Source organism: Schistocerca cancellata, chromosome 4 (genome assembly GCF_023864275.1).
Source record: "Schistocerca cancellata isolate TAMUIC-IGC-003103 chromosome 4, iqSchCanc2.1, whole genome shotgun sequence".
NCBI classification, from domain to species: domain Eukaryota; kingdom Metazoa; phylum Arthropoda; class Insecta; order Orthoptera; family Acrididae; genus Schistocerca; species Schistocerca cancellata.
Genome location: NC_064629.1, coordinates 842,324,706 through 842,352,153, shown reverse-complemented (window position 1 = coordinate 842,352,153; position 27,448 = coordinate 842,324,706). Strand labels below are relative to the sequence as shown.

Sequence of the window (27,448 nt, the reverse complement as noted above, 5' to 3'; positions counted from 1 at the left end):
GTGTTGTATGACGATTTAGTTGGTTAAACACCACTATTGTATTTCTGCATTTGTGTTAGAGAAATAGTATTTTCAGTTTCAATAAAGCGATGTTTTTCTGCACCAGTTCTTGTATCAAACAGCAGTGCATTTCTGTCTCACTGGCAAGTTCGACATTGTGTCCAAGAGTGCGATTCATAACACAATAATGCAAATTGTGAAATGCAGTTCGTAAAAGCGGCGGAAATGTAGCAAATCTATAGCCTGTAGACGATTTGGTGGTACTTCCCGTGACGTCAAATCCAACGGAATATCTGAGAGTACTTGTGTCACCTAATAAAATCTTTGGCGCAACTGGTAACACACGCTTGTCGCTTGTATGCCGACAAGGTTGTGTTTCACGAAACTGAAAATGAAATTTACTCTAGAAATAGCTGAAGTATGTATAAGTTAAGAGTGCTCTAGTCCTGCGGGAAAGCAAATCAGACAAATTGTTCTCACCATGGCTGGAAACACAGATGACCCAGTAAGTAACTGTAAACGATTGGAAATACAAGAGTAATTTATTTTTCCTTTTTATGAATAACTTGTTCCTTACAGTTTGAGCACTTGCTTAACATGTACCGAAATATTTCGGAGATGTGTGTTCTGCACTGCGTTTCGAAGCGAAGACCAGGGACTCCAAGACGTGGAGAGGTAATTATTACTAGAATGGTTTATAACCTTGTGCTGTGAAATGAAAGTCTTTAGTTTATACGTCTTTTCAGCATGAAAAACAGGTGATACTATTTAAAGCGTCATGCTCTCACTCGTTGCTTTTGCTAACTGCGTAGTTCCCTGCTTTCATTATTAGTACTACGTCACTGTGATTTAGATTTTTGTGGTTTTGAAAAGTCTCACCTACCGTAAACAAATGTCATTAGGAATAGATAGTTTTTCTTCAATACTTCTTCATTAACGAGAAAAGATTAAGCAACCTTCAAGTATTCACAGAAACAAATTAGTACTTAGTACGAAAATCGGCTAATCAGGCAAAAAATAAAAAATTGTGAACTTAGAAATATACCACATAGCGTACATAATCATGCCGGAAAAGTGGTGTGGTTCAAAAAATTGCTGATAGCATAGGAAATCGAACTGGGATTCTCTTTTGTTTGAACTGAACTTCGTTGCTACTTCTCAGCGTAAAACAATTAAAATGTTTTATTAGGCCTACCCATTCTGTTAGAGCAACCTCAGTGTGAGATCGTATAGGTTAGGCTCCAAGTTTATGAATATAAATTTTGCTCCGTTCCTGTCATAGGTTTAGTACAGTACGGTACTTAATTTTGGAGAGCCTGATGATTGCGATAGGGAAAGCATTCCCTGCTGTTTGTCATGCTCTAAGTCGGTACGGTACTTACAGCTCAGGAGGCGCGTGTAAATATAATTTACGCTTCACTGCTTTCATCATGTATGGACTCCAAATAACGAGTAAAGGGCAGGCCTACCGAAATAGAACTCAAGCTTGTATTTATGGATTTTATCGTTAGTGCACTCTTACACACATTACCAGAATTCGTGGAACTACACAATTATTAAAATTGCACCTTGTGCTGTTTCCTTCATTAATACTAAGTTCTAGAGTCCTTGGCGTCATTTTGAGCAGATACTAACATTACTGGTCTTCGAGAATTTAATCTTTAGATTTTTAATTGTGCACTTGGTTTTTTGGGACTTTTGATGTGAAATGTCAGTGTTTCTGGAATGAGAAAATATGTACGAGAGGAAATTTTACGTGGCTGATTTTAACTTGTAAAACAGCCATAATTTCAAAGATTAATTTCAGTGTCTCTGTCCCTCAGAACATATTTTCTTGTTAGAAGTGTACACCTTCTGCCTCTCTGCATCCTGTAACGCTGACTCATTACCCAGACTACTGTTTTACTGTGGAATGTAAACTATGGTATAAATTTCAATTTACATCGATTAAAAATTACATTATGTTCACACATTTAAAATATATCTACAGTTGTGGATAATGTTGTGCTGTCAATCATAAAAAAATCAAGTATTTTGTACACTGAAAGACAAACAATCAATATATAAAATGAATTTTCCCAAGGTTGTATTCATATACAATGAAACTTTGTTATGATGTTGTGTCCAGGAAGTTTGGGTTCAAATGGACATTATTAAAATTATAGCAGGTGGGAAGGGGATATTGTTATGCATGTATAGCTTCATAACAACTTAGGCTTTTTGCAAAAAACAGACTCACACAGATCAGCACGTAACTTTTAAGATAGTCACTAGATAATTTTACATATCTAACCTTTGTTTTAGGTGCATTAGGTAGGCGTACAGTTCCTGTGCCTCTACAAAATCTGTAGAATTTTGCTAAAAACAGGTTGAGTCAATATCTAATTGCAATATGAATATGTTTTGCAGAAACAGACATAATGTCTTATGGGATAACAGCAATCAGTGATTTTGTAATGTTACTTAAAATCCGTCTTGATTGCAAAAAATTTTTTTATTATTCATATGACCGGTTTCGGTTCATTCAGAACCATCTTCACATCTGATATTTTTATTTCTACGTCACTGATGTTGATGTGACGTAGCATGTGAAAGTTACTGGATTTGGACGGGTTACTCCTGTAACTGAAATATCAGATCTGAAGATGGTTCTGAATGAACCAAAACCGGTCATATGAATAATAAAAAAATTTTTTGCAATCAAGACGGATTTTAAGTAACAATATGAATATGTGTTGCAGGAAGTTAGGAGTGCTAGGGGTGGGAGGAAGGGATGGAGGAGGTAGAACTTTCATTTTGGCTAAGATTTCATTAATTTTCTGCAAGTGTATTTATAGACAGAATGGTGAATTCTGTCATGAGCTGTAATATTTTTCATATGTTTTTAGCAGCTGTGCTTTGCATTCTCGGGTAAATTTTTCGTATCCATGAATAAGTGTAATGCAGCCATATCTAATGATTTTATCTGTTGCTATTGGTCAGCTGAAGATGTTCATGCAAACAAACATACTAATGATTTTTGTCTCTAGTTTATGGACTACTGTCAGGAAGAGTAAATTAAAACTTGTTGTAAGTGATTTCAGTTTTACTTCATGAGTTCCACTGGTAGGTGGTTTTGAAGAGAATTCCATTAGTTCTAGGCTCTCCATTTGTTGTCTGTTAAATAGCAGTACTGATCATTTTGCTTTAGTTTTGGAGTTTTTAATATTTTGTGTAGTGAAGTCTCTCATATTTTTTATACTGAATGAAAGATTTTGCTATACAGTGTTCACTGCTGTTTCAGTTGTAAATTACAGTACAGAATAGCACAAAGCTCTCTATTCTTACAGCATGCTTTGATTCAAAACACTTATTACTATTTCCCTCATTTGAGTTTGAGTTTAACTATATTCCATATCCCCTACACTGCCCATCATATTTTACAGTACAAAGTAAAACACTGTTTTTGTGTAGTTTGTCAATAATCTCACCATCTAACTAATCAAGTGTGAAAAATCTGTTGTTAGTGGTATATACACAGTCAGAACAACTGTCCTGAGTACTTTAATATTGAGTAATGAAACTGTGTGTTATTTAAAGCATTACCCCAGGTGCAGTATTCATTACCATTCATGACATGTAATAAATCTACACTGAGGTGACAAAAGTCATGGGATACTTTCTAATATTGTGTCGGACCTCCTCTTGTCCATGCTGCCTCTATAGCCATCCATGATTTCAAAAATATTGCCAATGCAGGATTTTGTGCAAGAACTGACCTCTCAATTATGTTCCATACATGTTTGATGGATTTAATTTTGGGTGATCAGGGTGGCCAAATCATTTACTCAAACTGTTCAGAATGTTCACCAAAGCAATTGCAAACAATTGTGGCCTGGTGATATGGGGCATTGTCATGCATAAAAATTCCATCGTTGTTTGGGAACATGAAGGCCATAAATGGCTGCAATGGTCTCAAAGTAGCCAAACATAACAGAGGATCCAGTACATTCAGTTTAAATGTAGCCCACGCCAATATTGAGCCAGCACCAGCTTACACACTGCTTTGTTGACAACTTGGTTCTATAGCTCTGTGAGGTCCGTGCCACACTCAAAACCCTACCGTCACCTCTTATCAACTGAAATTGGGTCTCATCTGACTGGGCCACAGTTTTTCAGTCATCTAGGGTCCAACGAATATGGTTGCGAGCCTAGAAGAGGCGCTGCAGGTGATATCATGCTGTTACCAAAGGTACTCACATTGGCTGTCTGCTTCCATAGCTGATTAATGCCAAATTTCACCACACTGTTGAAACAGATATATTTTTCGTACATCCCACATTGATTTCTGCAGTTATTTCTTGCATTGCTAATTGTTTGTTAGCACTGAGAACTCTATGGAAACGCTGCTGCTCTTGGCCGTTAAGTGAAGGGTTGTCTGTGGTGAGGGGTAATGCCTGAAATTTGGCATTCTCAGCACACTCTTGACACTGTGGATCTTGGAATACTGAATTCCCTCATGATTTACAAAATGGAATTTACCATGCATCAAGCCCCAACTGCCACTCCATGTTCAGGCTGTGTTAATTCCCGTCAGGCAGCTATAATCATGCCAGAAACCTTTTCACATTAATCACCTGAGTACAAGAGACAGCTTTGCCAATGCACTGCCCTTGTGTGTGTGACACTACTGCCATCTGTATATGTGCATATCACCATCCCATTATTCTTTACCATCACAGTATATGTAGTTTATGTCTATAGCTATACATCCATTTCTTCACTTAATTGTGCCGATAGGAGCTTCTTTCCCTGTCTAGAAAAAATGTTCAGCTTCTGCAACTTCTTAATGATGATATGACAAAATGTTGTACATGCAAGTACTTAGTTTGCTCCAGCACATTACTGTTTGAGAATTAATAGTCTGCTCATACTATGATGAGATGTACTAAATTAATGTTACTGTATAGCTCTTAATATGTACAAAGAGCAAAAGTTTCTTATTCATAATTTAGTTCTATGTATCAACAGCCATTCTGTACTTTCTCAGTCACAAATCTTAGCTCTAATAGACATCTATCATGAAAACTACAAACTTTATGTAGTTGGGAGGTACTGTGATGATCACACTACATTTAGTAACTCACGTAGACTTATAACACATTACAGAAGTGAATGCTCCAAACCAACTGTAATAAGGTAATATGTTTTTTAATATTTGACATGAAAAAGCCTGTTTTGGCTTATTGCCACTATCAAGTTACATCTCGTTGAAAGTAGAGACTGTACTGTACCTATAGTGAAGTCTCTCTGTCATGTTTGGTAAGTATAATAGTTCTCGTAGTTACGAAACATAAAAATACATTTTTGTCAGATATTTTATGAATTCAGTTTTGACAGTCTTCACTATAGTAAAGATATATAGATAGCAAGGAACCATCAAAACTGAACTGCTAAAATATCTGATAAAACTATTTCTACATTTGGTAACTACAAGAACTATTATACTTACCGAGATATGGCAGAAAGACTTTACTATAGATGCAATATGGCCGTCACTTCCCATTAGATGTCACTTGACAATGGCAATAAGCTGAAACAGGCCTGCCCTGTAAAATATTAGAAAACATATTACCTTATTGCAGCTGGTTTGGAGTATTCATTTACATAACGTCTTATACCAATGTATACTATGCTGCTGGCCCAACATAACATAAAATATCACGTAGACTCATTGAATTATATAGTACTGCCTTTAAAAAAATATCTACATAAGTAATTTGCAATATTAAAACTCTTATTGGAGCAGTGAGTTAACATATACTGGTATGTTCTTGATAGGTTTGGAGTCCTTTGTCACCATTGCATTGGTTTTATGCAACACAAGTTAATTCAATAATTCATTTCAGTAGGCCCATATAATAGGGATGCATCACATTGCTGGCCTTAAAATACTGATACCGGGAAAGAACAGAAATAACAAAATTTTACTTATTGTGCATACACAGTATAGTAGGAAACAAAAAGCGAGCAAAGCTCTGCCCCAATGGGCTGAGATGGGCCTTGTGGAACACACTGACTGCCATGTCATTCACGGCTAATGACATCATTTGGTTGTGGTATCTATGGGCATGAGTTCAGCAGTCTATGCTCTGTCATTGGCAGTATTGCAGACCGTGAAGGCACTACTTCTCATTCAAGCACTTATTCAGTTGGCATCACAAGGCTGGGTGGACCTTATTTCAGTCCTCACACCAATGAAAAATCCCTGGCAGTACATGAAATTGAGCCCGACTCCTCCACCTGGTAGTCAGCCATGCTGACCACTCAACTACAGAGGCTGACATAGTAGGAAGAACACATGAGTAAATTTGTAGGTGATTTAGGGAACATTGGCTGTAAAATTTTCCATCGCTATATGGATGACCCGGGTTCAATTTGTGCTACTTACAGTGATTTTTACTTGGCATGTAGCAGAACTGAAATGGTGCACTCTGCCTCATGATGCCAATTGAGAAGCTGCTTGAGTACCAAGTAGTGGCTGCAGAGGCTGCAAAACTGATAGTGATCACCAGGAGAGTGATGTGATCAACCAATACCTCTCCATACCACACCCAAATGATATCTTTGGCAATGGGTAACATAGCAGCTGGTCAGTACTGAATGACCTGTCAGGGACAGTATGTAAAATTTAATACACACAACAGTCACCTAGGATTCCAGCAATGGCTCCAATCCATCTGGACATCAGGTTGGACTGAGTGTGGTTGGCAGCTTCACGTATATCATTTCATGCTGCTTCTGTCTGTGCTAGAGTTCACCAATCACAGTTGCATGCCACATTCTCAGATACCCATGACCAGATGTTTTCAGTGGGTGAGTGGTCTGGAGAATATGCTTTTCATTGCAACAGTTGTTCACTCTTTGTGTCATGGTAGTTAAGAATAGCATGGGCAACATGTTATTGTGTGTTGTCTTGCTGAAACATAACATCATGACAACCTCAGAGGCAGGGCACAGGCATATTAGACTTAAAAGACCAAATTACATTTTCTTTTAAGTCAAAGTGGCAGTGTTGTGAATCCAGTGGCATCATGTCTCATAACACCTAGTGCTGGGCCCATGTGATGATGATTATGATGACGATGAATGTAATCTGTGTAGGTTCTTTGGCTCAGAGACCGTTCACATAGATATATCATGATGCTATATGCGGAACCAGAACTCTGCTTAACTTGGTGCTACTCCTCTGTCCAGTATTGTAATTGGGTGCACCACTGTCAACAAACCTATCTTTGCTGCACATCAAGGGAAGCTGCAACGATGGTCCCTATGCTGACACTCTGTGGTGGTCCCCATGTCGTTACACTGTCTCTGTGGACACTTGTCAAGCTGCAAACAAGTCCATTTCATGACCCATGATTTATGATGATCCTGCGTATTATGACATACATTATGTCTTTCCAATCAGGCAGTAGTCACAGTGGAAAATTCAGAAACTGTATGGTGCTGACTATGGTCCTCCTGAATCTGCCAACTTCATATTCATGTGACTGTCACTATATGTACTCTGAAAAAGAGTATTTCAGTTTATTACCAACCCTGAACTAGAATGATTTTTTTTTCCCTTTCTCCTAACAGTGTATGTAAGAATTTTGTATTTTCTAACTATTTTGTTCACAACATATAATATGTTTCTAAACATCTGAAATCCTTAAACGTGTTAGTGAACTGCTTCAGTACTTCATTGCAGCAGTTCGCAAAGTGGATGATTATCTTTTATTTCACAGAGTGTTTTGCTACAATTTTGATGAGCAACATCATGCAGCTCATTTTGGGAATAATGGATACAAATTCTATTGTAAATACACACATCAATAAAAGTTTTGCATCACCCTTGTTCCCAGAACTCCTGAAGATTGACTGGTGATATTGTATCACAGACAAAGTCGCTTTGACTGTTCACAGATGTCACTAAACCCACCCAAAGATGTAAACAGCCATGCATAAGCAGCACCTATTAGATGGAGGGGGTCAGACAGCTGATAAGTTTCAGTCATTCCACCAGGAAGGAGGTACAAGAGTGATGTTGTCTGTAGTTCAATCATTCCTAGATGGTCAATACCGCAGTTTGATCATGTCTGCATTGTTACTTTGTCCAGGAAGGGCTCTCAACAAAGGAAGTGTCCAGGTGTCTTGGACTTTACACATATTAGTTGTAAATAAGCTGGAAATCAGTAATGCTTGACAAAGCGGTACACAAGTTTACTTCTATATCTCCTTAAACTGGCTTTCCTGACCCCAGGTTCCCTACCCCAAATTGTTCAGCAGAGCATTCTCTATATCCTGTTATGTTTTTCCATGCTCTTACAGAAACACCCTGTGTAAAGTGATGGAAATTTCAAAATAATAAGATCTATGAAACAGTTTCCACAAGATTCATTTTCAGTATAATTCGAGTGGCTTTCCTCTGTTGTGTGAATATTCTTGTCATTCCTGTGATAGATGAGTTCTCCCATACTGTGAATCCATAGTGTTTTACAACTTCAAAAAGTCCTGGATAGACAGTGCACAAGAGATCTTGGTGTGCATATTGAGACAATTGTTTCGTTACAGGTACCACTGTGCTTAGCTTATTAGAAACAGTACTTATCTGCTGCTTCCAATTTAGCTCACTGTCTATTGTTATACATAAAAACTTAACTGAAATGGCTCTTCCAGTTCTTTTTCACCTACAAAATATCTATGTGCTCTTTGTTTATTGTTGAAAACCATGTACATAGTCTTCAGATCAATAATAAACTCATTTTCCATGAGCCATTGCACTGTGTTAGTGGTTGATATGAAAGTGTTGTTCTCAAGTGCTTCAAAATTGTTGGAAGGAATTAGTACAGTTGTATCATCTGCATACAGTATCTTGTTTTCATATGTTTGTATATTATTTACAAAAAAACTGAAGAGCATGGGTTCCATTGCAGGCCTATGAGGACTCCATATTTATTGCTTTTAACTACTGACCTGTGAATGTTGTTGATGGTTACATACTGCCTCCTTTTACTGAGATATGATGTTATCCAGTCTACAGCTTGTCTACAATAGCACTATTCCCTAGTTTCTTTCCTAGTACTTCACGATTAATTGTGTAAAATGCCTTGGATGAGTCAAGAAAAACTCCATACGCTACCATTATGTTGTTCAAGGCCTGTATGATAAATTCTCTTAATGATTCAGTTTCTGTTCCTTTGATTTCCCTTTCTGGTATCTGTACTGTGCTGGAGTTGCTATATTTTGCTTTTCCAGATAAGCAGTTAGTCTACTGAGCATGAGCATTTTTAATATTTTGAAGAAGCCTCATATTAAGGATACTGCTCTGCAATTCCAATTTTGTTTACAGGCACTACTTTCATTAATTTAAGTTGATCAAGAAATACTCCTCTTTGGAATGAGTGATGTAGTTAGTTCTGCACCCACCTGCTTGATTAGGTAGTTTGACACTTTGTCATGTTCAGCACTTTTTCCCTTAAGCTTTCTTATAATCTTTGTGACTTCCTCTTTAGATATTGGTTTCAGGAACATTTAGTGGCTTGATTTATCTGTCACATTGACCTGGTGACTTCTGAGGTTATTACAACCATGCTTTAGATTTTCTACTGTATCTTTGTAGTTATTATTAAGGATGTTAGCAATTTCTGTTTTATCTGCAATGATTTTGTTTCTCACTTTCATACTTTCTATTTCATTTGTTTTCTGTGTGTATTTTTTGTCACCATTCTGAGTTAATTATATCCCAGACTGTTTTCATTTTATTTCTTGATTCTTAAATTATCTCATTAATTAATTTGGCTTTGTTGTTGTCTTATCAACTGTCTCTTGTTTTCAGTGGTTTCCCTCTGTTTTATTACTTGCATAGTAGCCTTTAGTTTTGTTATTTCCTTCATGATCCACTGCTTGGTTTGGAGAATTTCTGTTTTCTCTTGGTTGTTGGAAATACTATACCGAAGAAATGTCTTGTATTTTTTTATCTGTTCCCTGAGCTTTAAGAGTGTCTGCCCACTGTTCTTTTTTAAACATTCCTTTAAATATATTGTTGTTTTGTTGGTTGGAAAGGCTAATATCTCTTTCTGTATTTTCATCTTCTGTTTGTGAGTTTAGCTTTCCATATACTTGACACAGACGACCAAAATTATCAAAGAGCCCTGTTTGTCAAACCATTGTATATGCATTGCTACCCACACTGCCGAAAAAAAAAAAATTACACCGGAAAAGACAATGTTGATTTTGATCAGATGATAGCATATGCCACCTGGGGGATAATAGTTGCATTGATAATGGTTTCAGCGTCATCCACCTGTCATATGTGTCTACTGTTAATAATGAATGCTCACAGCCAGAAGCGTGTGAAGTAGGCAGGTAGTCATGCAATGGAGATACACTCATGCTTCCTACAGGCAACTGAGCCATTTTGAAAGGGGTCAAATTGTGGCCTTCCAAGTGGTGAGATGGTCCTTTTGGAGAATCACCATACAAGTCAGACATGCTGTTTCAGTTGTACAACAATGCTTGTGAATATTCTCACACCCATAGACAAGGTTATGGCTGTCCACACAGCACAGATGCCCACCAGGGTCATTGTATTGCAAGGACAGCAGTGGCAGATTGTACAATTATCACAGCACAGATAAGAGGGCTTGTGAGCCTGGACATGTCAAATTGAACTGTTATAAACAGATTATTAGCTGTGGAACTAGTGGCACACACACCTCTATCCTGTCTTGTACTCACACCACAGCATTGGTGTACACAACTCGACTGGTGCTGTCAGAGGATCACTTGTAGGATGGAGTGGCACGCCATGGTCTTAAACAATGAAAGCACATTCTGATTGCTTGCAAGTGTGGTCATTTGTGTGGATGATGTAAGCATCGTGAGCGCCGTCTCGTGGCGTGCATTCATCCAAGACACACTGTTCCTACCCCAGGCGTTATGGTCCCTGGTGCAATAAGCCACAACTCTCACTCACCATCAGTGTTTCTAGAGGCAATGCTTACCAGTGCTTCATATGTGTAGAATTTTGTTAGATCCATTCTTTTGCCGTTCATGCAACAGGAATGTTATGTGTTGTACCAACAGGATAATGCTCACCCACACATTTTCCATGAAACTCAACATGTGCTGCAGGATGTCCAGCAACTTCCCTGGCCATCAGGATATCCAGACTTGTTTCCAACCAAGCACATGTGGGATATGATGGATGAGAAATGACTCGTGCAACTTGTCAACCAACAACTCTGACAGAACTACATGAAGAGATCAAGCAGGAGAGTATTCACCAGCTGTATGATCAACTGGATGTCAAACCCAGCACCTGCATTACCACACATCGCACACTCTTCCATTTTGTTTTTCTAGTACACTGGAGATTTTATGAGGAAAATATTCATTTTCACACTTGGAGATTGGTACACATGGAATACTCTTAACTCATTGGTACAATACTTGTAATTTCAAAATCTTCCTTTACTTTTGGGTAAATTTTTGTACGTATTGTTCATACTGCTTTATGATGGGATTTGATTCGTATTTGGTCACTATTCCTACTCCACTGCCCTTATATTCTGATCTGCAGAAATAGTTTGCAAGAACATAATCACTTATAGTACAACTGCATATTTCATTCTCTTTTAACTGATGTTCACTTACGCACATTATGTATGGCCATATTTCATTTCCCTAATTTCTTATTCCTCATGTATTGTACAGTGTGAAGCAGAATTCTGAGCTTTATTTTCTTCTTTAATGAAAAAATTCTAGTCTCTATTTGATAATCATTCATATTTCTTGCTACAAATTTTTAAATTCAAATTTCTTTATTTCCCTGAGTGTACCAAACAAATCTCTGACCAAATGTTGATATGCAATTTTTTTTAGTGGTGTTCTTGTAGGCACCATTTCATTTAGCTTTTCTTTCTTACTTTGTGCAACTGCTGCTTGCTGTTGCTCATCAGCTTTGTCAGTTTTGTTTTTCAGAGTAAGTTCTTGTGATACGAGGGTGGTTTGAAAAGTTCTCAGAACAGAATAGGAAAAAAAGTACTTACATCACTGAAACTTCTTTTATTTTTCCATGTAGTTTACTTGTAGATTAATACATTTGGTCCAACGATGTTCCAGTGTCTTGTTCCCATCTTGAAAATGAGTTTCCTCTAGGCCTGCGACTCCGGCTATCCACTCTTCATTTGAAGTGAATCTTCATCCACCAAGAAAAATATTCAGCTTTGGGAAGAGATGGAAGTCTGACAGAGCCATATCACATGAATAAGGTGGGTGTGGAAACAATTTTGATTGTGTAATTTTGCCATGGCGACGGCACATACAAGGGGGGACCCAAAAGTAACCGGAATCGTAATGCTGCACATCATGTTGTACTTGAAGTAGCAGGTTGCACCACCAGTGTTATAGTAGGAGCTCTGCTGAGTCATTCTGCCATGCGGTGTCACCCAACAGTGAGAAATGTGATTTCTTTGGCAGTTCTTTGAGGGTGCGTACAGTGCAGACGTGACACATGGAAATGGCTAGTTCTTACAAACAACATGCGGCAGTGAAGTTTTGTTTCTTGCCCTGCAAGAACGCATCAGAAACTGTTGCGATGATTCAGACAGCCTACAAAGACCATGCTCTTAGTAAAATGCAAGTTTATGAATGGTTTTCTCGGTTTAAAAAGGGAGAAATGGTGGTTGAAGATCAGCCCCATTTCGGTCAACCTTCAACTGCTCAGAACGAAGACAACATCAACAAAATCCGTGATCTCATCAGTGAAGATCAACACAGGACAATCAGCCAACTCGAGGACTTGTCCGAGTTGCCCTGGAGCTCAATTCAGTGCATCTTGACCATTGATTTGGGGACGTGAAGAGCGGCAGCAAAATTAGTGCCGAAGCTTCTTACTGGAGATCAAAGGGATCATCGCGTTCAAGCCTGTCTCAAAATGAAGGACACGGTCAAAGATGATCCACATTTTTTCAACAAAATCATTACGGGTGATGAGTCGTGGTGCAATGAGTACGATCCAGAAAGTAAACAACAGTCATCACAATGGAAGTCACCCGGCTCACCTCGACCAAAACAAGCTCGACAAGTGAAATCAAATGTGAAAAAAATGTTGATCTGTTTTTTGACATCAAAGAGATCGTACCCTCTGAATTTGTCCCTGAAAACCAGACAGTAAGCCAACAATTCTATTTGGAGGTTATGCAATGGCTTCGCAGAAATTTGTCCCAAAAACGTTCAGCTTTGTGGGATTATGGCGTGTGGTTCCTGCATCACAACAACGCTCCTGCGCACACGGCTCTCAGCGTTCGCCAGTTTTTGGCCTCAACGAAGATGGCTACCTTGACCCACATGTCCTATTTGCCGGATTTAGTACCCTCAGACTTCTTTGTATTCCCAAAGATGAAAAGAGTCTTGAGAGGGAAGCGTTTTGTGGATGTGGAAGACATAAAATGCAGTTTCATGAAAGTGCTAGCAGGTATCAAAGAGGATGAATTTAAAAGGTGCTTTGAACACAGGAATGAATGTTTGGACAAGTGTATTAATGCTAATGTAGAGTACTTCGAAGGAGTTAAGGTTGTATTTGAAAACAATAAAGTATATGCTTTCTAGAAAGAAATTCTGGTTATTTTTGGGTCCCTCCTCGTATGTGCAGGCGTGCGTCAAGAGTCGCAGCACCCATCTTGCAGATAACTTTTTCATTTCTAATTCTTCAGTTAAAATGTAATATACCCTTTCAGATGACATCTGGCAAGCCTGAGAAATTTCATGCACTTTCAATCGGTGACCCTCCATTATCATTTTGCACACTTTTGCAATGATTTCTGGAGTAGTGACACACCTTGGCCGACCACTGCGCGGATCATCATCTAAACTGTCATGACCAAATTTAAATTCACTTGTCCACTAGGCAACAGTTGAATATGAAGGAGCAGAGTCCCTCAATGTATTCTGGAAATCAGTATGAATGTCCTTTGCTTTGATGCCTTTCTTTATGTAGTACTTAATCACTGCTTGAACCTCGATTTTTTTCCATCTCCGCAAATCACTACGCAAGAACAACAACAGAGTTACATCACCACCACAGTTCTCTTCCAAGAGCACTGATGTGGCATGTTTTTACAGACAACAGTCCAATGAATATCACATGAACAACTTGTTGCGCTAACACTGACCTCTAGTGGTGATGCTGAGAACTTTTCAAACCACCCTTGTACATTCCCTTCTTTTGCAGTGGATTTTGGGCTTTTGTTGATTGTCTTCATTTCGATTGTGGATATACACTTAGGTGACAGAAGTCATGGATTAATAATATGCACAAATACAGTTGGTAGTAGTATTGTGTACGCAAGGAATAAAAAGGCAGCACATTGGCAGAGTTCTCTTTTGTACTCAGCTGATTCATGTGAAAAAATTTCCGACATGATTATGGCCACATGACAGGAATTAATAGACTTTTATTGTGAACACTCCATTTCAGAAATCATTAGGGAATTCAATATCCTGAGATCTACAGTGTCAAGAGTGAGCCAAGAATATCAAATTTCAGGCATTACCTCTCACCATGGACAACACAGTGGCCATTGGCCTTCACTTAACAACCAAGAGCAGTAGCATTTGCATAGAGTTTTCAGTGCCAGCAGACAAATAACACTGTATGAAAGAACTGTGGAAACTGATGTGGGACATATAATGATTGAATCTGTGTTAACAGATCATGGCAGCAGACGACCAATGTGAGTGCCTTTTCTAACAGCACAATCTCATCTGCAGCATCTCTCCTGGGCTCAAATCCATGTTGGTTGGACCCTGGACAACTGGAAAAGCATATCTTGGTCAGATGAGTTCCAATTTCAGTTGGTAAGAGATGATGGTAGGGTTCAAGTGTGGTGCAGATGCCATGGAGCTATGGATCCAAGTTGTCAACAAGGCATTGTACAAGCTGGTGGTGGCTCCATAATGTTGTGAGCTGTGTTTACATGAAATGGACTGGATCCTCTGGATGTCTGGCTACTTGGAGACCATTTCCAGCCATTTGTGAACACCATGTTCCCAAACAACAATGAAATTTTTATGGATGACAATGCTCAGTGCCACCGGGCCACAATTATCTGCGATTAGTGTGAAGAACATTCTGGACAATTTGAGTGAATTGTTTGGCCACTCAGATTGTCCATCATGAATCCCATCAAACCTTTATGGGACAGAATCGAGAGATCAGTTTGTGCACACAATCCCGCACTGGCAGTACTTTTGCTGTTATGGGTGGCTATAGAGGAAGCATGGGTCAATATATGTGCAGTGGACTTCCAGAGATTTGTTGGGTTTATGCCTCATTGAGTTACTGCTCTACACCAGGCAAAAGGTGGTTCGAAATGATATTGAGAGGTATCTCATGACTTTTGTCACCCCAGTGTGTTACAGTTTGGCTCAGTCTAATTAAGCCTAGCTATTTGCTGCTGATCTTCATAACTGGTTTTGCTTTAGGATTAATTTTCAGGGATATTGTTTCTTCTTCTGCAGCAGATTTTAGATTTTGATTTGGTTTCATCATTTCTACTGTGGAGATCTCACAGTTTAGCTCATTATTCTCAGACAAATGTTCTTTGACTGTTTTGCTTTTCATATATAATTTTGTTGCTCTTGAAGAAGAACTTTTCTCTGTCTCACTTATCACTTTGGCTTTGTCTGTTACGCAAACCTATTTTTCCTTTGGACACCAGATGCAACCCATGACTTACATGATCATTTCTGCTGAGGAAGATATTTATGTCAGTTGCTGTACCATGACCATGCTTGGCTACTTCTTTCATTATTTGGATGTTTACTTTATAAGTGGACTTGTTTTTGCTTGGAAGATTATATCTGTATGGGATTGTACACAATATTAATTTCATCTAAACTGTGTTGTGCGTCACTTCATTAACAACTTTTCAAAACAGGTATTGTTTCTCTTCATTGTAGCTGTCATTTTGCCAGCAATTGTTATTACACTGTTAGTTTTACTGTAACATTTGATCTCTTCATTAATTTTTTCTGTAATTTGGAGTAATGTGCACCTGGGTTTAGAAATGAAATGATGGGGTAATTCTTTTCTAGAATATTATTCAGAAGTTTTGAACACTGTCTCCCACAATTGTCACTTAGGAAAAGAATTTTCCTTTTTGGATACAAGTTTAAGTGAATTCACTTTGTTTGAGATTCAGCATGTGTCCTTGTGTTGTATGGTGTTCCACAGTCGAATTTAATCATTTCTTCCAAGCAGATGTTCTGGCTTTTTCAAACTGGCATACTTGTCATGGAACTCGTCTTTTCCTAATCTCTTGTTATTATGTATTTTTGCTCTATTAGTCTGTATTTTTACAGAACCCTAGTTCATATGAGGTAATTAAAGTTTTCATTCCCTTTATAGTCTCATTTTCTGTTTCATTTCCCTCTATAGTTAAAAATATGGATATTTTCATGAATTCTATTGCAATGGGCTTGATTCTGAACACATTTTCTCGTGTGATATGGAGTAGGCCTATACATTACATTTGAAGCCTTTGTTGCACAGAAGAGAGTTATCAGGATTATGAGTGCATCCTAGATATACTTGCAGAAATTTATTCAAACAGCTGGGAATCCTCACCATGCCTTGTCAATACGTCTTGTCACTACTGTGCTTCCTGAATAAAAATTATGCAATTTAGAAAATGAATAGTGTGCACCATGATCACAATACAAGAAGAAAACATGATCTTCACAAAGATTTAAAAAATCTCAGCATGGTACAGAAAGAAGATAATTATTCAAGTATAAAAGTGTTCAATAAACTTCCTGTCCATATCAAATCAGTCATTGGGATCTTACTAAATTCAAAACAGAGAATGATACTTAATTACATAGTAATCCATGGCACAGCATGTAATGGGACAGCCCACTCCAGCATTACTTCTCCTCAACAGTAGTTGTCGATACCAGTATTATTTTTCAAATTTTGGACAGGTCAGTATTATCTCAGTTGATTTTCTGAAAACTTTCATATAATTTTATACACAATATGCTCTATTTCAAGTTAAAATTTATGTAAGGGAATTACTTTACAAAATATGTTAGTTTTGATGTTATAATTGACAAGTACTAGTTCTGAATGTACTGTTAAAATTATTTTTTAAGAACATTTAAAATTATGAATCATTTCCACATTTAAAATTTCTATTATTAAATACACAATCTTGTACTGTTTGCTATGTTTGTTTCTGGATTCATTTTTGAAATAATAATTGAAATTAATAATGTAACAAAACTAGTAGGAATTCATTTGTTAACAAAAATTGTAAACCTTTTGGAATGTTGTTATTTCTGAAGAGCGAGGGAATCATAAGCTTGCCTCTGATGTGATTAGGCATAATTTTGAATAATAGGTGTGAACAATATAATTTTGGCTTCATTAATACTCTATGCTATTCTAAAATGTGAATAAATCAGTCTAAAATATATTTATGTAAAAAATTGTGCAACGACAATCTTCCAATTCATTTAGTTCAAACCAACCATGAGGACCTGATGTTAGATTTTCAGCTTCAAGAATCCGACCCCTAGACAAGAAGAACTGGAGCCCTTTGCTCCTCTAAAAGCTTCATAGAAGACTTAATTACTTGCACTGGCCATTGTTTAATGTGGACAATAGATGGAAGAATGAAGGACAGGGGAGATTACAAGCATCAAACGCAGTGAATAAATTATCCATTTCACAGACTATTGTGATAAGGGAAGTACACTAGTCTCCCTAATATTGTTGCTATCAGCAACCACAAATAAAGCAGTAGAGAGAGACTGTAGCATCAAATTTGTTGTTCTTTATAAGAAAGTAGTGATTTTGTATGTCACAATACATAATCCACTAAGGTCAAGGTATGTATACTGCATACAGAAGCTCTAACAGTTTATTAGGGGGAGAATAAAATGGTCATTATTATAAAAAGAATGCATAAGAAAGGGCAGAAGAGGAGTGAGGTGGTGTCAAAGAGAGAAATTTGTGCTGATGTGGACTGTTCATATAAGACAAGAACCCCGTATACTAAAGAAAGACACATCACAAAGTGACCCAATGGAAAGAAAATAGAAAAAATAAAAACAGTTGAAGTTGTGAGCCAGATGAAGAATAAGAGGTGGACCAACAATACAAATAGCCAGAACAGTAAAGTAAAAGATATAAAATGTAGTGTAATTGCAAATAATGATAAAAGTAATACACAAAGGCACTGCAATACAGGGAAGGAAAGAGCATAATGACGGATGATATGAGTTATCATTGCAGTGTAATTTATTCTGCAGATACTATTTACCCTTACAGAGTGCAGGGGATCTGCTGCTGCTTGGAGAAATTCAAATGCAATGGTTGATTTTATGATTGTGATATTGAGCAGTATTTTTAATTGGTCTACTCTAAAAACCTGTTGTATGTGCTTGTTCATACAGCTGGACAAATGATGGGTGAAACTGGATGTATAACATGCTGATCAGCTGTAGTAACACGGCTGCTTTCATATGAAGATCTGCCTTTAGTAGAAAATAAAAATACTCAAGTTGTGACAGAGCTGAAAGTGATGAAACCATGTGAGGCATCTCTTGGCTCTTGGCCATCAATTTGGATACACCCCATAATCAGAGGTTGGTGTATAGTGCATCGACTAACTGTAACATATGTTTGGTGAGTGGTGGAATGCAGCTGAAGGTTCTTCTACATACTTATATTATATCATTTCAAAAAGTGCAAAAAGTATCTACAAATGTTGAGTTATTTGGTACTCTGTGATTTCAGATTGTAATAAAAATACTGTGGCAAATTAATTGTTAAGGACAGGAATATTTTTGGTTTAAGGAGAGTTGTTATGCATGGCAGAAGATACTAGCCCATAGATTAGATCTGAGCATTCTTACATTATGTGAAGGTCCTAGAGTGTCATGAAACCCTTAAGACAACTGTTCTTTACCTACGTAAATGTTGCATCTCAAGATACAAAAGGCACTTTAGATGGAAGCTATGTATGAAGGGGAACACATCACTCAAATAACAGGTACTCTTGGTCTCTGAGAAGTGTAGAGTGTGTGTGTGTGTGTGTGTGTGTGTGTGTGTGTGTCTGTGTGTGTGTGTGTGTGTGTGTGTGTGTGTGTGTGTGTGTGTGTGTGTGTGTGTGTGTCTGTGTGTGTGTGTGTCTGTGTGTGTGTGTGTGTGTGTGTCTGTCTGTGTGTGTGTCTGTGTGAGTGTGTCTGTGTGTGAGTGTGTCTGTGTGTGAGTGTGTCTGTGTGTGTGTGAGTGTGTCTGTGTGTGTGTGAGTGTGTCTGTGTGTGTGTGAGTGTGTCTGTGTGTGTGTGAGTGTGTCTGTGTGTGTGTGAGTGAGTCTGTGTGTGTGTGAGTGAGTCTGTGTGTGTGTGTCTGGATGTGTGTGTGAGTCTGGATGTGTGTGTGAGTCTGGATGTGTGTGTGAGTCTGGATGTGTGTGTGAGTCTGGATGTGTGTGTGAGTCTGGATGTGTGTGTGAGTCTGGATGTGTGTGTGAGTCTGGATGTGTGTGTGAGTCTGGATGTGTGTGTGAGTCTGGATGTGTGTGTGAGTCTGGATGTGTGTGTGAGTCTGGATGTGTGTGTGAGTCTGGATGTGTGTGTGTGAGTCTGGATGTGTGTGTGTGAGTCTGGATGTGTGTGTGTGAGTCTGGATGTGTGTGTGTGAGTCTGGATGTGTGTGTGTGAGTCTGGATGTGTGTGTGTGAGTCTGGATGTGTGTGTGTGAGTCTGGATGTGTGTGTGTGAGTCTGGATGTGTGTGTGTGAGTCTGGATGTGTGTGTGTGAGTCTGGATGTGTGTGTGTGAGTCTGGATGTGTGTGTGTGAGTCTGGATGTGTGTGTGTGAGTCTGGATGTGTGTGTGTGAGTCTGGATGTGTGTGTGTGAGTCTGGATGTGTGTGTGTGAGTCTGGATGTGTGTGTGTGAGTCTGGATGTGTGTGTGTGAGTCTGGATGTGTGTGTGTGAGTCTGGATGTGTGTGTGTGAGTCTGGATGTGTGTGTGTGAGTCTCATTGTGTGTGTGAGTCTCATTGTGTGTGTGAGTCTCATTGTGTGTGTGAGTCTCATTGTGTGTGTGAGTCTCATTGTGTGTGTGAGTCTCATTGTGTGTGTGTGTCTGTGCGTGTGAGTGAGTCTCATTGTGTGTGTGAGTCTGTGCATGTGAGTGAGTCTCATTGTGTGTGTGAGTCTGTGCGTGTGAGTGAGTCTGTGCGTGTGTGTGTGTCTGTGTGTCTGTGTCTGATTTTGAAGGGCGGGGGTCTATTCACTTCCCCAGAACTTTGCCTATAACTTCAAGGTCTTTAGAGGATACACTTTTGAAGTTTCCATAGAGATAATGTGTTTGATAGAAAATTTGGGATGAGTATGTTCTGTAGTACAGCATGTGGCACCATTATTGTTAATGAATTTCAACAATTGTGTCCCTTATTTCCTGATAATTCTTTAAATTAATGTTTTAATGCATTTTTGAACAGTCGCAAAATACCTGTTTAAAATGTTCTTTCCAATTTGCAATTGGTTTTGATCTTCTGATGACTTTAGTAGATGGTAAGTGACAGCATCATCTGCAGACAATCTAAGAGGGCTAAATTTTTTATGTAATCTAGGAACAGCAGAGAAACTATAATGCTTCCTTGGGGAGTGACAGATATCACTTCTGTTTTACTAAATAACTTTCCATTGATTAATACAGACTGTGACTTTTCTGAGAGGATCCAGTCTCACATCTGAAGCGGTATTGTATAGGCATGCAATTTGATTAGAGGTGTCTAGTGAGAAATGGCATCAAAAGCCTCTGCAAATCTAGAAATATGGAATCAGTTTGAGATCTCTGTTAATAGCACTCATTTCTTTGTGTGAATAAAAGCTAGTTGTGTTTCACAGTTTGTTTTGTTGTCTAAATAAACAAAATGTAGCTTCAAAAATGAATCTTTTTCATAATCCAGTTTTAATACCCATCATATTACTTTCTTATTTTTGAGACTTTCCTTAATACAGATGATTATCTTCAATATAACAGTTCACTTGGAACTTATTGCAATGAGTATTACACAAATACCAAGGAATACCTCTTCAAAATGTTCCTTCAGGTGGTTCAGTCTTGTGTATCCTCTTCTTCTGTACCAAATCTCATTGTCTAAGTACATTTTGAAGCAAGGTAGTCATCAGTCATCCTCTTCTTCCTAATACATCAGTTTCCCACCCCAGGATCATTACTGTTGTTCTTGTTTCATCCAGTCTTCTTACATGCCCATACCATTGTAATTTTCTTTGATCCTCACATCACACATTCCTTCTTCCACTTCCATTACCCTCATTACTTCAGTGTTCCTTATAGGGTCTTTCCTTGAGATTCTTGCAGAGCTCCAGAAATCAATCTCTAATGCTTTCAGCTTGTGTATATGTCTCTGATTAATTGTCCAGGTCTCTGATCCATGTAGGACTGTAATCTCTAATATTGACTTGAATAAGAGCCTTATTTCCTGTTCATCACATTTCTGCTCCATTAGATTGAATTGAGCATCCCAATAACCTTGCTTCCAGTACTAATTCTTGTATTAATCTCTAAATTCAAATTTCCCTCTTTTTCTAAAATGGACCCCCAGGTAGTAAAAATTGTTGATATATTTGATTTTTTCTCTTCTATGTACAGTTCATCCACATGATTAGTAAGATATTCTGTCTGATGATGTTTAATTTGCAAATTAATCTTTCTAGGATAGATAGGATGTGTGCATGCTGTGTGCAGACATAGGAGAAACTGGCTTCAGTTTGTGAACGGCTGAATGTGCTGTTGGCTATGGTCGGTCACCTTCAGGCTGCTACCTTGGGGTGTAGCAGTGGTACAGAATCTGGCATATCTCATGTGACACCTCAGGTGTGACTTGCTTTTCCCATAGGCTCTACTTCTGTGGCATCTCCTAATGGACCTGAGATGGTGGATCTGCTCACACAGCAGGGTGAGTGGCGGGTGGTAACATGTTCGCCTTATGCGTGGCACACAAGCAGAGCTTGCAATATGCAGCATCAATCCCAGAGGTGATTGTAGTCCTTTGGTTTGGAGCCAAGTGGGGGGTCTCAACCAAAGGCTTCATTGACTCTGTGACTGTCTTGGGTGCAGATTTCTAGACCTGCATAATCATGTGTGGATTCTTAGGATTCCTCTTGCACTACAAAAAGGAAGCAGCTACTTGGTTAGCAGACTACTTGTGGAGTGGACAAGAGGGTTTTTTAGGGTAGACTGTAGTTTGAGATGCTCTGATGGACACTTGTCAGTCCGTTCACAGCAAGGGGAGTCAAATGACCTTCAGAATAAAAAAACTTTGACTGTCACAATTTTATCAGTAAACTGTCAAAGTATTTGTAATAAAGTCCCCTAATTTACTGCCCTCCAGGAAAGTTCTCACACTAAAATTCTTCTTTGGACTGAGAGCTGGCTGAAACCCAAAGTAGAAGGCTCTGAGATGTTAAGCAAGTTGTGGAACATATATTGGGAAGACAGATTAGGGGCCATAGGAGTGGGAGTGTTCATTGCACTTACCAAAAATATTGTCTCTATTGAGGTCAAAGTTGAGGTGGCAATGAAGTCATCTGGTCACATATAAAAGGTGTAGGTGAAACTAAGTTAATTGTTGGAATTTTTTTACCAGTCATCCAATTCTGCTGTGACAGTTTTAGAGTCTTTCAAAGAAAGTCTATGATCAATAGGAAGTTAATACCCAGATCATGCAATTCTAGTTGGAGGTAACTTTAACCTGCCAAGTATATACTGGGATGTGTACAGTTTAGTAACAAAATTCAGCAGATGCTGAGGAAGCAGAGGCTGTTGTACTCTAGATTCAGAAGTGGATGCACAAATGACAACAATAGAAGGTTGTAGAGATCTGGGCATCTGTGAAAAGATCTATGCTCGAAGCACACAACAGCTACCACTGTCCCACTTTAGCAAAAGACCTGGCAGAGAACCAAAGAAAATTTTGCTCATATGTAAAATAGCTAAGTGGTTCTAAGGTTTCTACTTAGTCCCTTATTGACCAGTCTAATGTGGCAGTCGAAGATAGCAAAACGAAAGCTGAAGTTTTAAATTTTACATTCAAGAAATTGTTCACACAGGAGAACCATACAAACATACCATATTTGACCATTGGACTCCCATATGGATGACACAGAAATAAGTATAACTGGTATACAGAAAAAACTGAAAGATTTGAAAACAAATAAATCACCAAGCCCAGATGATATCCCAGTTTGATTCTACAAAGTGTATGTACGGCATTTGCTGTAGAATCCTTGAATATATTCTCAGTTCAAATATAATAAACTTTCTTGAGACTGAGGAGCTTATGTCCATCAGTAAGCATGATTTTGGAAAGCATCACTCATGCGAAACTGAGCTTGCCCTTTTCTCATGTGAGATACTGAGAATCATGGATGAAAGGATACAGGCAGATTCCATATTTCCAGATTTCCAGAAACCATTTGACACGGTGCCCCATTGCAGGCTGTTAATGAAGGTATGAGCATATGGAATAAGTTCACAGATATGTAAGTGACTTGAAGACTTCTTGAATAATGGAACACTGTATGTCGTCCTTGATGGCAAGTGTTCATCAGAGACAAGAGTATTGTCAGGAATGTCCCAGGGAAGCCTGGTAGGACCACCATTGTTCTCTATATACATAAATGATTTGGCAGACAGACTGGGCAACAATCTACGGTTGTTTGCTGATGATACCATGGTGTACAGTTAGGTGTCAAAGTTGAGTGACTATATGAAGATGCAAGACAACTTAGGCAAAATTTCTATTTGGTGTGATGAATGGCAGCTAGTTCTAAATGTGGAAAAATGTAAGTTAATGCGGGTGAGTAGGAAGAACAAACCTATAATGTTTCAATACAGTATTACTAGTGTCCTGCTTGACACAGTCAAGTCATTTAAATATCTGGACATAATGTTGCAAAGCAATATGAGATGGGACAAGCACGTGAAAAGTGTCATAGGGAAGGCAAATGGTCAATTTCAGTTTGAGAGAATTTTCTGTTGCAATGTGAAAATATTGTCTATACTTGTGTTGTAACCCTAAAGTGTGGGTGCACATATTCAAAAAGTGCACAATACATGTGCCTCCTTGGCCAGCCTAGGGAGGTGGCCCTCACAACCTCAAGAGACTGCACTGTGTCATGTGCATAGTAACTCAACATAAGCCTGGCACGCCAGGCCCTTGGCCTTACTGATATTTACTTGCTTATTGCAAGCTCACCTACAAGACTGTATACTGATGTGTTCTATAGTTATGAGACTTTGTATGGTTCTATACTTCATCCACTGTTACTGTGAATTTCTTTATGTCAAAACAGAATAAAACTAGGCTGGTTTTACTTCTGGTATTGTGTCTGTACAATGTTACACCATACCTGGTGAGTTGGATGGTGTTCTACTCCATGCATTTCATTTCTTTGGTTCAATATACAGCCAACATGTCAGTGGAAGAAATTCTTCAGTCTCTTGTTGAACAACAGAGCTTTCACTGACCAGCAGCATGATCTTGCCTTGTCACTAAACAATTTGGCAGCATTGTTTAAGTGCTACCGTTTCACTGTTGTTGATGCAGCCCCCACTGTTTCCTCTGTTTGATGGTTCTGCAGAAGACTGAGTTGCATATCAAAGACACCTCCTGTAACATTTCAAGCTTGTGGAATCACCAACACCAGCTTGTGTAAGGCTTTATTTTTGTCATTGATTTCTCCTCGTTTATCATATTTTGTGTTAGCTAACTTCTCTGTGGGAACCTACCAGTCTCTAGTCTGATGAACTGTGTCAATTACTCTATAATCATCACTGCAAATGTACTCATGTTGTTGAGTTCTACCTTTGTCAAAAGTGGCTGCAACAGCTGTACAGATCTAAGGCAGCAGAACTTCATGGGCTTAGCAATCATTATCAGTTTGTTACTGAGGCCCACCAGGACTCATATGCTGCTTCAGTGGTTCGTGATGCTATAATACATCTGCCCCTGAATGGGAAGTTTGTGAACATGTATTACAATTGGGAAATCCCTCTCTCACAGATGTTCTGAACAGTGCTCAGTCTTTTGAAGTACTTAGGGCAGCAGGAAATCAGATAAAAGTGTGGTGTGATGTATCCACTGTTGCTTCTTCTCCTCCTTGACTGCCATCAGTTAGATCACAGGGTAAGAGATGATCTCACACCCATGCACCTGCAGCCTCCACACTGCAGGGAGCAATGCTGTTCTAAGCAGCAGCAGTCAGCATCACAACAACAGCCTCATTCTATTTTCGTTATAATTTGTTCTTACTTTTTCTGATTTATCATTCAGTCACTGAGTGGATGCATTCCTTTTTTTCTTTTATTGCTGTTTCTGTTTCTTCTGACCACAATTCTGCTTTTTGCTTGTGGTTGTTTTCCTGTATGCCCAGCACCTCTGCTGCTATGTTTTTAACATTGGTCATTATGTATTCATACATTTCTTTTGTATCTCCTTCAAAGGACTCATCCAATATCCTCCCCATTTTTGTAGCAAATAATGTTATTATACTTTTATAATGTACTTGTTGATATTTTGTAAATATTTATTGTCATCCTTCTGTAATTCATTTTTATAGCACTAATATTATGTTTTCTTATTGTTTTCCGTAGCCATAAAATTTCAGTTTTAGTAAATAGTGGTCTGAACCACAATGGGCTCCTCTATAAGCTGTTACTACCAATTATATTTGTGAATGTATTTGTGTTCAGAAAATGTTGGCAATGTTTTGATCAGATATTTCACAAATTCCTATCAGTCATTTTCCATTGTCATTATATACTGCTTCTTCATGTTTATCACTATTCTACATGAATCCTTGAATCCTACTCTTGCATTTATGTCTCCCATAATAATCAGTGCCTTTCTTCCTGTAAATTTTTCTGTAGTCTCTCAGAGAGTTGTCCAGAAACCACCTTTCTCCTGATCTTTTACATCATGCATGACTGAATATTCTCTAGTAATCACTTTTTCTTTATCATACTTGAAACTCCTGCTTTGTCCCGTATTGCTTTTGGCACCCCATTCCAAATGTGTATATAATTGCTAGTTTTGGTCCACCCTGGGCATTTATTTCCCTGGTACAAAACATATCTTCAAACATTCCCCTATCTGCCACCTGCAGAGACACCCAATTGAAGACTAATGACTCCATATGACAGTCATTAATTTTAAGTAGTGTTCATAATAGGTAGTAAACTTTGAACTATTTATGCAAAGATGTATTTTCCATCTTACCCTATACTGCTTTACCAATGATGAAACCGTATGATGTGCACCTAGAGATCTATACCAATTACCTATGTTTTCCCTATGTTTCTTCATCAGTAACTCAATTTTTTTAAACATTTCTTACCTGTCCAGACTTACCTGGCACCAAATAGTTGTCTGTCATATATAACTGCACCTGCCCTTCTATCATCCCCTTTCTCTGTTCCAATATTTGTGGTATCTTGGATTACATATTATATGAGGTGAGGAAAGGGGATGAGGACTTGATAGAATTTCCTCAAAATGTGTACATGTGACTGGTTGTTAGAAAGCTACCCCATTTTATCTTCTGATGGACTGCTGTACATATATGATGAACCTTTGACTTATGTGCTTAATTTTATGTATCCATTCCAAAATGTATTTTGCACTGGATGATGTATTTTGACACAAATTCATTGGATTTACATGTTTTTAGGTGCTGTGTGTTGAATACTGTATTGCAGATGAAATGCAGCATTTGAGAAAGTCTGCAATTAACAGATTACCAAAATACAAGAAGGTGTAATTACCTGAATCATTTACATGTGAATATGTAATTCTTAATAAAGAGTGATGTTGAAAATATAAATATAATAATAGTAATAATAAAACATATGTATTAGTAAATATTAATTAAGATGTGAGCAATGTTCCAGTGTTTACTGCATCATATGAGCCAAAACTGTCATATCATGGTGGAATTATAGTAAAAATCTCTTTAAATTGAGGGCAAATGTGAAAAGACACAGTTTAGGTTTGTATGTTTCAAAACTACAGAAATATAAAGCCTCTTAGAAAATATAGAAATTACTATTAAGGTATTCATCCATTCATTCTAAGGAGATCAGCACGAATTTCTGAATGAAATAAGAATAACTAAAAACTATAACTTCTGTAGCTTATTATTATTATTATTATTATTATTATTATTATTCCTGTTAATATTTGTATCTTTGAACAGTAATTACCTGGATTTAATCATAGGCTGCTGGTAAATTTTTTGCCAATATAGCTTATCTAATATCTTTATGTTTATTTGAACAAGTGAAATGTTTATAAAAGGAAGTAATAAAGCAAAA

At 38.1% G+C, this 27,448-nt stretch overlaps 1 long non-coding RNA gene across 1 annotated transcript; it reads left to right on the top strand.

The window, feature by feature from the left end:
* Positions 1 to 328: 328 nt before the first annotated feature.
* LOC126184217 (uncharacterized) lies at positions 329 to 27,448 on the top strand. The gene is made up of 3 exons (XR_007536828.1): positions 329 to 505; positions 580 to 675; positions 26,806 to 27,448. It is a non-coding gene; the product is annotated as an uncharacterized LOC126184217 (long non-coding RNA).